The 6,695-nt window shown below is 42.9% G+C and overlaps 1 pseudogene; it reads right to left on the reverse strand.

Moving 5' to 3' along the window:
• Positions 1-2,011: 2,011 nt before the first annotated feature.
• LOC100411733 (heterogeneous nuclear ribonucleoprotein A1-like) lies at positions 2,012-4,528 on the reverse strand (annotated as a pseudogene).
• Positions 4,529-6,695: the final 2,167 nt, after the last annotated feature.

The following is a 6,695-nucleotide window of genomic DNA, read 5'->3' on the forward strand; positions in this document are numbered from 1 at the left end:
TACGTTTATAGACTTGCGTATGTTGAACCAGCCTTGCATCCCCGGGATGAATCCTACTAGATTATAATGAATAAGTTTTTTGATTTGCTGTTGCAATCGGCTTGCCCATATTTTATTGAAGATTTTTGCATCTATGTTCATCATGGATATTGGCCTGAAGTTTTCTTTTCTCGTTGGGTCTCTGCCGGGTTTTGGTATCAGGATGATATCGGTCTCATAGAAGGATTTGAGAAGGATTCCCTCTTTTTGGATTATTTGGAATAGTTTCAGAAGGAATGGTACCAGCTCCTCTTTGTGTGTCTGGTAGAATTCGGCTGTGAACCTGTTTGGACCTGGGCTTTTTTGTGTTGTAGGCTCTTAATTGCTGCCTCGACTTCTGACCTTGTTATTGTTCTATTTATTGTTTCAGCTTCCTCCTGGTTTAGTCTTGGGAGGAAACAGGGGTCCAGGTATTTATCGATTTTTTCCAGGTTTACTAGTTTATGTGCATTGAGTTGTTTGTAATATTCTCTGATGATGGTTGGAGTTTTTGTGGAATCTGTGGTGAATTCCCCTTTATCATTTTTTATTGCGTCTATTTGTTTTTTCTCTCTTTTCATTTTAATCAATCTGGCTAATGGTCTGTCTATTTTGTTGATGTTTTCAGATAACCAGCTCTTGGATTTATTGATTTTTTGAAGGGTTTTTCGAATCTCAATCTCCTTCAGTTCAGCTCTGATCTTAGTTATTTCTTGTCTTCTGCTGGGTTTTGAGTTTTTTTTGATCTTGCTTCTCTAGCTCTTTCAGTTTTGACGATAGGGTGTCAATTCTGGATCTCTCCATTTTTTTCATATGGGCACAAATAGCTATATTCTTTCCTCTAGAGACTGCTTTAAATGTGTCCCAGAGATCCTGGCATGTTGTGTCGTCGTTCTCATTGGTTTTGAAGAACTTTTTTATTTCTTCCTTCATTTCATTGTTTATCCAGTCAACATTCAAGAGCCAGTTGTTCTGTTTCCATGAAGCTGTGCAGTTCTGGGTTGGTTTCTGAATTCTGAGTTCTAACTTGATTGCACTATGGTCTGAGAGGCTGTTTTTCATGATTTCAGGTGTTTTGCATTTGCTCAACAGTGCTTTACTTTCAATTATATGGTTAATTTTAGAGTAGGTGTGATGTGGTGCTGAGAAGAATGTATATTCTGTGGATTTGGGATGGAGAGTTGTGTAAATATCTATCAGGTTTGCTTGTTCCAGGTCTGAGTTGAAGCCCTGGATATCCTTGTTGATTTTCTGTCTGGTTGATCTGTCTAATATTGATAGTGCAGTGTTAAAGTCTTCCACTATTATTGTGTGGGAGTCTAAGTCTCTTTGTAAGTCGTTAGGAACTTGCCTTATGTATGTGGGTGCTCCTGTATTGGGTCCATATATGTTTAGGATTGTTAGCTCTTCTTGTATCGATGCTTTTACCATTATGTAATGGCCTTCTTTGTCTCTTTTGATCTTTGTTGCTTTAAAATCTATTTTATCAGAGATGAGAATTGCAACTCCTGCTATTTTTTGCTCTCCATTTGCATGGCAAATCTTCCTCCATTTCTTTATTTTGAGCCTTTGTGCACCCTTGCATGTGAGCTGGTTTCCTGGGTACAGCACACTGATGAGTTTTGCATTTTTATCCAATTTGCCAGTCTGTGTCTTTTGATTGTTGCATTTAGTCCATTTACATTTAGGGTTAATATTGTTATGTGTGAATTTGATACTGCCATTTTGATGCTAGCTGGCTGTTTCTCTTGTTAGTTGTTGTAGATTCTTTATTATGTTGATGCTCTTTAGCATTTAGTGTTATTTTGGAATGGCTGGTACTGGTTGTTCCTTTCTGTGTGTAGTGCCTCTTTCAGGAGTTCTTGTAAAGCAGGCCTGATTGTGACAAAATCTCTGAGTACTTGCTTGTTCGCAAAGGATTCTATTTTTCCTTCACTTCTGAAGCTCAGTTTGTCTGGATATGAAATTCTGGGTTGAAAGTTCTTTTCTTTAAGGATGTTGAATATTGGCTCCCACACTCTTCTGGCTTGTAGAATTTCTGCTGAGAGATCTGTTGTGAGTCTGATGGGCTTCTCTTTGTGGGTGACCCGACCTTTCTCTGGCTGCCCTTAGTATTTTATTCTTTATTTCAACCTTGTTAAATCTGACAATTATGTGCCTTCTCGTTGCTCTTCTTGCAGAATATCTTTGTGGTGTTCTCTGTATTTCCTGCAATTGAGTGTTGGCCTGTCTTGCTAGGTGGAGGAAATTTTTTTGCATAATATCCTGAACTATATTTTCCAGCTTTGATTCATTGTCTTCGTCACATTCTGGTACGCCTATCAAACGTAGGTTAGGTCTCTTCACATAGTCCCACATTTCTTGGAGACTTTGTTCATTCCTGTTTGTGCTTTTTTCTCTGATCTTTTTTTCCCCTTTTATTTCATTGAGTTCATCGTCGACTTCTGATATTCTTTTTTGAGCTTGGTCAATTCGGCTATTGAAACTTGTGCATGCTTTGCAAAGTTCTCGTATTGTGTTTTTCAGCTCCTTTAATTCCTTCATATTTCTCTGTAAGTTATCCATTTTTCTTATCGTTTTCTCGAATGTTTTTTCATATCTTTTTTCAAGGTTCTTAGTTTCTTTGCATTGATTTAAAACATGTTCTTTTAGCTCACAAATGTTTCTCATTATCCACCTTCTGAAGTCTTATTTCATCATTTCGTCACAGTCATTCTCCATCCAGCTTTGTTCCCTTGCTGGTGAGGAGTTTTGGTCCTTTCTAGGAGGCGAGGTGTTCGTGTTTCGGGTGTTTTTCTTTTATTGTTTTCGTTTCTTTTTTTTTATTTTTTAAAAAAAGACATTTATTCAGCGTCACGATCAGGCTATTATATTTAGCAATCAACAGCATGGGTGCAAAAAGAAAAATAAAAGAAATCTACATTAAAACCCTTTGTTGGAATGCTTTACACTTTCCACAAAACAGAAACTAAAATAACCTGTTATACAATTAGTCACAAATACAGTCCTCGAGTTTTTTGCCCATACACATGAGTATTTGTCTTAATCATGTCTTCTTTGTAGCAGCTAGGCCCTGCCACCACTGTGCTTGGCTGAGTTCACAAATCTGTTGTAACCTGTAGTTTCCCTGTCACTTCTCTGGCTCTCCTCTCTTGCTAAGCTTTGTTTTTTATTTAAAATCTTCTGCCACTGCCATAGCTACTGCTGCTACTGGAACCGCCATAGCCACCTTGGTTTTGTGGTGTGGCAAACTATTGGCCGCCACCACCATAGGGGCCAGAGCTTCTGCCTCCAAAGTTTTCTCCCTTCATGGGTCCAAAATTTGAAGACTGATTGTTGTAACTGCCAAAGTCATTGTAGCTTCCACTACCTCCAAAATTTCCTCCATCATTACCAAATTCATTATTGCCATCCCCACTGCCACCATATCCACCACCGCCATGGCTGCCACCAAAGCCACCATGACCACTGAAATTTCCTCCACGACCAAAGTTCTCATTCCCACCGAAACCACCTCCATGACCACCACCAAAATTTCAAGAACCACTTCGACCTCTTTGGCTGGATGAAGCACTAGCCATCTCTTGCTTTGACAGGGCTTTCCTAACTTCACAGTTGTGGCCATTCACAGTATGGTATTTCTGAATGACAATCTTATCCACGGAGTCATGGTCGTCAAAGGTTACAAAGTCAAAGCCCCTTTTCTTGCCACTGCTTCTGTCCGTCATGATTTCAATCACTTCAATTCTTCCATACTGTTCAAAATAATCTCTTAGGTGATGTTTTTCAGTGTCTTCTTTAATGCCACCAACGAATATTTTTTTCACAGCTAAGAAGTCACCTGGTCTTTGAGAATCTTCTCTTGAGACAGCTCTCTTTGGTTCCACATCTCTTCCATCCACTTTGTGTGGCCTTGCATTCATGGCTGCATCCACCTCCTCCATAGTTGCATACTTTACAAACCCAAAGCCCCTGGAGCGCTTGGTGTTTGGACCTCTCATTACCACACAGCCTGTGAGCTTTCCCCATTGCTCAAAATGGCTCCTGAGGCTCTCATCTGTTGTTTCAAAGCTCAACCCTCCAACGAAGAGCTTCCTCTGCTGTTTCGGCTCTTTAGACATGAACGTGGGGAAAAGAGAGACTTTAACGATGCTACTTCGGTGGCGTGCACGGGTAGAAAAGCTTGCCCTGGTTTCTTTCCATCTTTGTGGACTTATCCACCTGTCGTCTGAGTAGTTGCTGACTTTTCGATTGGGTCTCTGAGTGGACACCCAGATTGTTGATGATGAAGTATTTCTGTTACTTGGTTTTCCTTCTACAAGTCTAGCTCCTTCACTGTAGGACTGCTGAGGTCCACTCCAGGCCCTGCTTGTCTGGGGTGCACCTATAGCAGCTGTGGAACAGTAAGGGATGCTACCAGTTTCTTTTTCTGCTATCTTTGTCCCAGAATGATGCCTGCCAAATGTCAGTCTTTTGGATATAGAGGGGTCAGGGGGCTGCTTGAGGAGACAGTCTGTACTTTATAGGAGCTCCATTGCTGAGCTTTGAGCTCTGTTGTTCATTCAGGGCTGTTAGGCTGCTCTGTTTTATTCTGCTGAAACATAATTCATATGAAAAACCCTTTTTTTTATCAGATGCTCTGTCTGGAGGTGGGGTTGGGGCTTTCCTTGTGGGTGTCTGCTGCGCTGTCCTGCCCAGCTAGGAGGCAGTCTAGTCACTATTTGCCTGCCGAGGCTCCACCTTGCTGGTGTGAGGTTCGCCCTGTTGCTGCAGGCTCTGCCCTTCTGCTGCGGTCTCTGCCCTGCTGCCACTGGCTATGCCCTGTGGCAGAGTCTCTGTGTTGTAGCGGGTTGCCTCGGCAATGGCAGGCTGCGTCAGCAATGGGCATGTACCTCAGTAGGGGCGGTTTGCCTCTGTAATGGCGGACGCCCCTCCCACACGGAGCTCCGCCCTCAGGGAACCCCTCCATGGGGAGCGTTTGGAATCGCCGTTTACTTTGTCCCACTGTGCTACCCCAAACGCTGTTTTCCTGAAATCTCCTTGCCTTGCTCACTGTCCAAGTCCCATTCAGTCTCAAGTTCACCCCACTCAAGTCTCAGATTGCCAGTTCAACAGGGCACCCGGACCAGTGTGCTTTGTGCAGAGCGCTGTGCAGCGCCGGCTGCACTAGCTGATGGCTGCACCAGCGAAAACCTCTGCCTGGCGTCCCGTGTCTCTTTTATACCTGGAATTTTCCCCGTTTTGTGGGCAACAAAGATCCATCTGAAAATGTGGCTCTGACTCACTTTCTTCGCGCATTCGATAGCTTCAATCCTGGGTTTTTCTCACTGCACCATCTGGAGTCCCCGTCAGCATGAGTTTTTTCTACTTCAAGTACTTTTAAAAAATGTATCCCAACAACAGCAATGACAACACCACTGTCTAAGAAAAGGCCTAGTGAAAGCACACATTGGGAAATATCACTGTCCTCAGGATTGCCAACTTGTGAACTCTAGTCCACAACTTTACACTTACTTTACAGTTGAGAAAACTGACACCTGAAAAGGCAAAGAGATATTCTAAATGCAAAGAGTGAGTTAGAGAGAGGTGTAAAATATGAATCTCATTATTCCTCACCCTCTGTTTTAGTGTCTTTTGTTAATATTCCATATGGTATCACCTCCTCTATGGTGCAGCAAAGCATATATATAACACATGCATTAAAATTTAGAAAAAAAGTTTATTCTTTAAACCACTTAGTAGTTAAGAGAACAGGCTCTAGAGCCAAAATGATTTAATATATATGCCACTGAAATGACCTTTTACTAGTTCCTGTAAATATAAAATCTCTATTACCAACCTTTCCTCTTTCCAGCATAGGAAAATGCTGTCCCTCTCACTGAGTTGTTGTGAAAATTAAATGATTTAGGGAAGATCCAAGATGGCCCTTTTAGGAGCAGCTCAGGATTGCAGCTCCCAGTGAAAGTGCAGATGGCGAGTGGAGGCTGCCCTTCCAGAAGGATCTTTATTGCCCACAGACCAGGAGATTTTTGGGTGGAGGAGACCCACAGCTAGTGAGTGTGGCTGTTTTGGCCAGTGCAGTGGTTTTAGCTGGTGCAGCTGTTTTGCTGGCGACACAGTGTGGCGGCTTTCCATACAAAATACACTGGTCTTGCTTCCCTTTTAAGGTGGTTAGGAGATTCCTGGGCAGCACTGTTGTTTCAGCCAGCGCAGTGGGTCACCACAGGGAAAATCACACAGTTCCCGGCACCCTGTCAGCAGGCGACTGGAACACATAAAAGAGAGTCAACCATTAAACTTAAAAAAAAAAGGCGAGCATTTTCCAAGATGGCGTGGTAGGAACAACTTGGGATTACAGCTTTCATTAAAGGCGCAGAGGATGAGTCCTAGCCGCATTTCCAGACGGATCTTTGTTGCCCACAGAACGGGGAAATTCCCAAGTGTTGGAGAGTCACGGGAAGCCAGCAAAGCCCTCTCTGCTTGTGCGGGGTGTGTCGGCCGGTGCTGCAGCGCAGCGGCACCCTGCACAAAATGTGCTGTTCAGGGTGCCCTGTTAAACCCACAATCTAAGATTTGTGTGGCAGATTAGCATATTCATCTGATTAAATGGAACTTGGACAGTGAGCCAGACAAGAAGATTCCTGAAAACTGACATTTGAGCTGGTGCAGTGAGCCCC

The sequence above is a fragment of the Callithrix jacchus genome, chromosome 3 (genome assembly GCF_049354715.1).
Source record: "Callithrix jacchus isolate 240 chromosome 3, calJac240_pri, whole genome shotgun sequence".
Classification (NCBI taxonomy): domain Eukaryota; kingdom Metazoa; phylum Chordata; class Mammalia; order Primates; family Cebidae; genus Callithrix; species Callithrix jacchus.